The sequence below is a fragment of the Rhodnius prolixus genome, unplaced genomic scaffold (genome assembly GCF_049639745.1).
Source record: "Rhodnius prolixus isolate KJV_2025 unplaced genomic scaffold, Rpr scaffold_46, whole genome shotgun sequence".
Lineage (NCBI taxonomy): Eukaryota > Metazoa > Arthropoda > Insecta > Hemiptera > Reduviidae > Rhodnius > Rhodnius prolixus.
In genome coordinates this window covers 115,519-123,608 of record NW_027411621.1, presented here as the reverse complement: position 1 = coordinate 123,608, position 8,090 = coordinate 115,519, and the positions used below count along the sequence as shown (strand labels likewise).

Genomic DNA, 8,090 nt, shown 5'->3' with positions numbered 1-8,090 from the left:
AAACACATATTACCTACAAATACATTCTACTTTAATTCTTTATTCCTTCTTTCTTTCTTCATCATATTTCATCAATGTACAATCAATTTTATTCATTCATACAAATTCTTAACTATAAATCACCAATTTCTATACAGTGTCCAACAAAAGTCTACATACCCCACAATATTTCCGGAATTTTCAAAATAAAAAATTATTACAGTAAAAATGTTATTTAAACATTTCTAACTATTCTTACTAATTATATATATGAGAGATGAAAACACCTCTGCCATCTCCCATTGCATATAAATAAAAAGATCGCAGTTCATGCCTCAACAAAAGTCCATATACACAATTCATAAATTCAATATTATAATAATACTTACTAGTTAGGGTGGGTAAATCTTAATATTTACAAATTTATTAGTTATAGTTGAAACGTGAATATAGACGGATTTAGTTAACAATTTATTATTATTTAAAATGCTTCACCAAAGAAAGGAAATTCCTGTCAGAACGCACATTAATAGTTAAATAAATAATCAAGGATTTTCATATGGTAACATTGCAAACATTAATCAAAGAAGCCACGCAAGATATCCTTTCCCACCGAGATAAAAGACAGATTTTCAGGGTGTGTGCAAACTTTTGATCGCCCCTGTATGTACATGTATCAAAATTCAATTCATTCAACACATCTTCTTCTTCATTTATTTACTTTTTTCCTAATAAAAACCTTCATCAAACAATCCCATCAACTTCAACTAAATTATTAAACAGAAAAAAAAAATAATCACAAATTTATTTCTATTCAAAAATTACAATTAAATGTACATTGCTTCCCGTACGATCCGCTTGTATTCTCCCTTACTAGTCAAATGCCTCTTCACCGGAATGGGGTCGGGCTTTATACTCGCTCCTTCTTACTTCACCATCCTTCTTCTTTCCTAAAACAATTCAACATGTTCATCATTATTATTTCTTCAAATACTCACTTAATCATTTATTCTCATTTACTTTCTTCAAAAATCATACATGCATCTCCTACTTACCACTTCATTTACTCCTTAACAAAAACTTACAGTTTAAAATGTTAAGTATAAGGGTTGATTAAACGCCAAAAGGTACACAAATCAGCGAGTACCCAACATTTCATTAATACTTCATTAATAGTTAAGTAATTCTACTGCATTAATTTTCATTAATAAGTTATTTTTTAGAATTTATTAGATGTCACAGACCCTTATGCTGGCCACTTCATTTATAATATTTTTTTGTTATAATTATGATAAATCACATATATATGTACTTGCATGTTAAAGTAGAAAAAGACAGAGTAGGCTACTGTCTTGAATTCGTCTTACCGAAATATTCGTGAGTACAAATAACACACAGTTAATAACAAGTAGATTATTCAACAACAATTATTGATTTCTCTATTGTAATTTAATTTAGCCCCCTAATTTTACTTATAGTAAAATACTGGAATAATTAGCTGTCCTAAAAATATGCATATCTTATATACTTTATATTACATATATACAACATTGTGGGATAAATACCTAGATTGAGAATGTAATTGAAGAAAACTATATTATTTGCGATAAAGCCAGATAATTATTACCTATTATTATAAACTTTTGACTACTTCATAAAATAACAATTGCTTTAATCGAAGAATGAACTTAAACCGACGATTTTTATTTAAAAATAAAAATAAATAAATGAAATCATTGATGAATGTTGGTGTAAGCATTTTTTTAAAAAAGTTTTTGAATTTTTTAGCCTCATAATTATTTTTGATTTTTTTGAATAAAGTTTTTCTTTTTAACCTGAGATTAATAGTTTGTTGATTAGATATTACAGTCAATCTAAGTTAAATGGTGTTCTACTTGAACGTTTTTGCTCATTTTCGGCAACTTTTTTCTCGAAACCTATTAGATCTGGGTGGTTGCAAAAAAATTACAGTCATAAAGGAGGATTTGCCCTTTATTATAAAGAAAATTTGGGAATTTTATCTTTTATTGAAAAAGAGAAAAAAATTGTCAAAGTTGGGTGTTTTTCAACGTTACGCTTTTTCGTGCAGTTTTTGATGATCAACCCTTATACAACTGTCCTACCGGACAGTTTTAATTAATAGCCAGATCTGTAGACAACTTGAGCGAAATCTTTGAAGATTTAGAAAGAGCGGGTCGTGACGTTGGTCTTAATGTGAATTACCAAAAAACTAAAGTCATCACAAATACCGTGGGGTTAGTCGGATAAGAATATATCATCCCAGTATAGAAGTTGAAAATGTTGTTTATCTGGGTCAAACAGTTTTTTTTCAAAACGGGCTCCCAAAAGAAATTCAGAGGCGCATTGCTTTGTCTTGGAGAAAATATTGGTCCTTGAAATGCATAATGAAGGCAAAGAAAGACATTAAATGGAAGAGCTATATATGTCAACTGCAACATACTTCCTGTGCTGACGTATGGATGCCAAACTTGGTCGACCACAAAGCAGTAGAGAAGAGAAGAGAAATTTGACAAAGAAGCGTTGAGTATGGAGTATGCTAAGCATAAAAAGAAGAGAAGATCAGAAGCCAAATTATAAGGGAGAGACGCTCGGTGCTGAAAGATGGACATTTGGCCAGAACGGATACCCATAGATGGACAAGAATGGTTACGGAGTTCTTACCTTTAGAAGGATAAAGGAAAAAGTAAAAAAGGTAGACAGCGCAAAAGATGGTGAGACGAAGTGAAAAAAGAAGAGGGAGTCAGCTGGATGAGTAAAGTGGAAGACAGAGCCTACTGGAATAAGAAAGTAGGGAACTCTTATTCTATGGGAAGGCCTACATATTTACAGCAGAATTATTTAATCTGAGCGATGGATATTTATTTGTGTTATTTTTCTGTAAAATATGTAAATAAAGGCGTATTATTAATATTTGGGTTAGAATTGTGGACTAATGACTTAAGATTACAACATTAGGATAATTAGTTTGGAACTGCAGATTTGTGGATTAGAATTAACATGTAGAATTATGAATTAAATTCGAGAGAGAAAGAGAGAGATTCATTGAATGAATGAAAGGGAGTAAGAATCAAAATTATACTCTAAAATTATACTCTAAAATAATCGTATTTAAAGAAAACTACACCTTTTCATAACAAGCATATCGACGAAAACTTAGTTACATTTAACAAATCATTCTTAATTATTTTTATTTCATGTGGGGGCTTCGCCCCCACGCCCCCTTTCACTTCTTCTTGGGCGAAGCCCCCACACCCCCATGATCGTTGAAGTACAAAGCACCAAGTGTCATAATGTATACCGTTGGTAACTGTTAAAAAGCGTAAAAGAGAAATAACAAAGAAGGAAAGCTAAAACAAGTGTACATTGACAAATACAAAGCAACATTCCTCAATAATAATACAGTTAAACGGAATTTCTAAAGAGGTTGCCAACTACAGATCCTGTAGTACTAGTGCAAACTAAAGCCACAAGAAAGCACATTGAAATGCACAATTTATGTAATGAATTCCTCTCATTTTTCTTCTTCATTTCACTGTAATAAAAATAAATAGTGAAAGTAATAATAACAGAAAATTCAAGTCCAACTATAACAATCTAGAAATACTCTACTGACCATAATTTTAATGAAAATGTATTGAATATTCAGTAAATGGTGAGATGTTAACATGGAAAGTGTAGTGCCAATAAACTCCGCTAGAATGCATTCGCATGCTCCATTGCTAGTAAAAGAAATGTAATTATTAATTTTTCCCTTTTTTCCTTATACAAGTCAACCAATTATTGTATACAAAATAACTAATAAATATTACCAAGTCGCAATTACCAATTGAAATAAGGAAAACGTAAAACAGTTAAATTGATCAAGTAATACTATTGAATTAGCACAAAAATCAATCAAAGCAATAATTTTAAAGAGAAATAAAAGAAATTAATTATAAATAAAACTTGCAGAAAGTATTAAAATGAATAAAATGCAACATTAAAAAAGCCTCAATATCAATCAAAGTCAGTCAAGTGCTGCAATAATTTAAAAAAACTGATATTTTAAATAAATACTAAGAAGCACAATTGGCAATATAATCTATACCAAAACTATTCTTATTATAAGGAAGAAAAAAGAAATAAGTATCAAAATAAATAATTAAATGTAAAACTTGTTTAAAGAGTATGCATCTTAATTTCTATGGAAATACATACAATTAACAATTAACAAAAGTACAATTGTTGAAACAAATAGATTCATAACTTATAATTTATTATTGAGAAATGAAAGAAGTAATGGAAATACATTAATGACCTTAATTTAAAATAAAAATCTATTCATTGCTCCATTCACATCTCACAATTGCAGCAGTGCAGTACCACCAAAATCCGATAGAAAGCATGACCTGGCCCTATGTCCATACATGTACAACAAGTGAAGTTATAATTGATCTTTTTCTACCTTTTTCTTTTTAATTATTCATCCTTTTCATTATTAAAGAATAAATAAATAATGCAAAAAAGTATTAAATATTGACAATTTCAATAAAAGAGATAAAGTAAAAAGTGAAATAGTTAAATAATTTATACAATTGAAAACAACACTTAAATTCATTATCAGTGGATGGTATTAAGTTAAAAAGAATGAATAGACATAAAAATGAACAATTAAAAAGTATAAAATACATAAAATACATTAATGAAATACGTTTGATTCTCGTATAATCCGGTGTAAGAATAGCTTACTTAACAATGCCAGATATGTGGGCTGGCGGTGGGGTTTCCCTTAGCTGTTAATGTAAACTTTTTCGTCTTCACAGCAAAAATGAAATAAATAGAAAATAACGTAATATTCATCTTTATTGATTGTAATAATTACTAATTTCACGTAAATAGCAAAAAAAAAAAAGAAATATTTCAATGATTATGTCGTCTAAAATCATTAAAGACATGAAAATTGATATTTCAAATAATGTGAAACTACTAAAATCAAGTCAAAACAGCGTAATAATTAAAATAAACTCACTTGCATTAGACGCCAATTTCATGACACGCTGCGCAATAAAAGTGGAAATTTAGCGCGCTTCCTGTCTCTGGTAAGTGTGCTAAAAGATACACCTGTGTTGATGATTCTACACTATCACTGCACAACACCAACAAAACGAAGGTGGCCCTGAAAAGGCCACTTATTCATTAAACTAGGGAAGCTAGAAACACTGTACGCGGTAAATGAAGTAACAAGTAGCGCACGTAATAAAAGAAAACTTCAAATTTAGGCAGATTTTCCAATGTATATTAGAAAACAGCCGGACCATAACGTAGACAAACTTTCTATTGGCTGAGTTCGTAACTCATGGCTTGTCAATTTTGCAAATATTGAAATAAGTAAATTTATGGCTTGAAATATTGTCAAATGTTGTTACACTGTGAAATAGTAAAGAGAAAAAACATTTATTACAAAAGGAATAAGAAATTATTGAATAATAATTAATTTTCCAATGTATATTAGAAAACGGCCGGACCATAACGTAGACAAACTTTCTATTGGCTGAGTTCGTAACTCATAGCTTGTCAATTTTGCAAATATTGAAATAAGTAAATTTATGGCTTGAAATATTGTCAAATGTTGTTACACTGTGAAATAGTAAAGAGAAAAAACATTTATTACAAAAGGAATAAGAAATGATTGAATAATAATTAAAATATGGAATTTTCAATAAATAGAGATTGCAGTTGTGGCCGCTGGAGTCGTCTGTGTCAAGGGGGGGAACTTTACTGCAGTACAAGTATTGTACGAACGTAGCCAATAGGAATTGAGATAGAGCCCTATATAAGACGGCCAGTTGACCGCTCTGGTCAGTCACTCAAGAATTTTTAAACTATCAACGTCTCAAGGAGAATAGCTGCCAACGTGGGATTTTACAGCTTAGCCGGCAGTATCAAGTGAGAAGAGGCTAGCTGGCCATTGTTCGCCTGGATGAAGGCGCAGCGTGGGACTATAAAATTCGCCTGGACGAAGGCGCAACGTGGGACTATAAAATTCGCCTGGATGAAGGCGCAACGTGGGACTAAAAAATCCGCCTGGACGAAGGCGCAGCGTGGGAATACCATCTCATCTGTAACACCCCAGTACTAGTTACTGGTGATATTTTTGAAATGTTCGCTTGGTCTTCGGACTGGGCGGACCTCCCTCAACAAAGCTGTGGTGACACAGCACGCCTTCGAGTTAGGGGCTAGCCCACTTGTGTGGTTTTGCATCTGGGCTTCTGTCTGTTTTATACAGATATGTTGCTTGTTGCTGACCAGACAAGTGAGAATAGCAGAGAGCAGTTCTCTGCTGGCCTGTAAACACGTCTTCCGTTCTTTATGAACAGAGACTTGTGTTGTTTGGTGTGGCACAGTTTCTAGAGGCTGTGGTAGACCAAGTCAACTACAGGCAGTTTGGAACTTTGCCTGAAAGGTGTGGTAAACTCTTGGCTGGCCAGTAGCACACTTGTCTTCGGGCCCAAGACTCGTGTGCTAAGTGGTCAGGAGTTCAGGCTAGCTAACGTGCTAGTAACATTAGCTGCCCTGGACTGTTGATCCACAGCCATTTGGTGTTTTCCTATCTGTAGTTATTTTTCCCTTGCCCGCGCAGCAGAATGCGCCTTTACAGGGCGCGTTGTGCACATTTTTTTATTTATTTATATGATAATTTGTTGGCCAAGAAAATTTTTTTTTGCTTCTTATTTCAAACACAAGTTTCCCGCGCCTTTTCAAATTATTTCTTTTTGGCGCTTTTTTTCTGAAAAACAACTAAACCCAACTTAAAGAAATATTTTCATTTGTTACCAAGTGCGACTCTGAGTTGACAAATTTGGAGAAGTATTAAAAGTACAAAATGTTTTGCTACTTTTCCAACACTATTTCCCGCGCTTTTTCAAATTCAACTTTTTTTCGCGGTCTCTAAAAAGAACTAAACCCAACTATAAAGAACTAATATCTTTACAATCTTTTCGCTAAGTGCGGCTCTGAGTTGACAAATTAGAAGAAGAATTAGTTGGCAAATTTGATGTGAAGGACAGTAAGTTCGATCTGACTTCACTTTACTAGGATGATTTGATCACCCCACCACTTCGCAGCAAGGATTCTTGGCCCTGAAAAGGACCCTTTGTTGTCCTAGCTGATAGTTACTGATCTTATCTGCTGGTGAACGTAGCTACTTGCTAGGCTGACAATATCTCCTCTTCAGCCTCTCAGCTTGCTTCTTCGAATCTGCTAGCTAGCAGTGCATCCTTTCTTCTATCTGCTTCCAAGCCTTGCCCTCTTCTCACTTGATACTGCTGGCTAAAGGTGTTCATTCAGAGCACAATGTCATCTATTGGCGCACTGCATCTTTTACTTACCCACTATCCTTTCATTTTAACAAAAGAAAAGAAAAACATCATCAGCAAACTCATAAATAACTTCCTATCAGAGGTTTTCAATAGCAGACATAATCTATTTTACACACATGTCTCTAATTTAGCTATCAATCAAATGTATTTCCATTTAGGTTGCAATCTTATAAAACTCACCTTCATTACTCAAATACGTCTTTGCACAATAAAATGCACAAAACTTTATTTTAACCGATCCACATATACATTTGACTGTAATGATATTTCCTTAATTTCCTCCTCTTCTTGTCAACATTCAATCATGTTTTTTCTTTTCCAATCTAAAACTCTCCATCACCTTACATCTTACTTCCTTTCCAATTTTTTACAAACACATTTTCATCCTCCTTTATTTCTAATTCTCTTTGAAAAATTAAAAACTATAAAATCTAAACATCAGGTAAATGCCATATACAATTATTGTAAACAGTCTCTTAGAATTACAAGTTTTCTTTTCGGAGAATACTTTCTTTTAGTTTATCTTCATTTCTCTCCTCATAACTTTTTATCTTATTTTCAACTTTATATTTTATTTCCAACCAAACATTAAACAACCAAAACAGACTCACTCAAACCTTCCATCTGGTTACAATTTCACCAAACGCGCGCTATAATAACGCATAAAATAAACTACTCCAACCAACAAAAAACTTCCTTTCGTCAAATTATACTACACACATTAATCAACAC

The 8,090-nt window shown here is 32.5% G+C and overlaps 1 long non-coding RNA gene across 1 annotated transcript; it reads right to left on the bottom strand.

Annotated features, from left to right (window-relative positions):
• Positions 1-747: 747 nt before the first annotated feature.
• LOC141457653 (uncharacterized) lies at positions 748-5,795 on the bottom strand. Its single transcript, XR_012460431.1, has 2 exons — positions 5,009-5,795; positions 748-929 (listed from the first exon to the last, which is right to left on the bottom strand). It is a non-coding gene; the product is annotated as an uncharacterized lncRNA (long non-coding RNA).
• Positions 5,796-8,090: the final 2,295 nt, after the last annotated feature.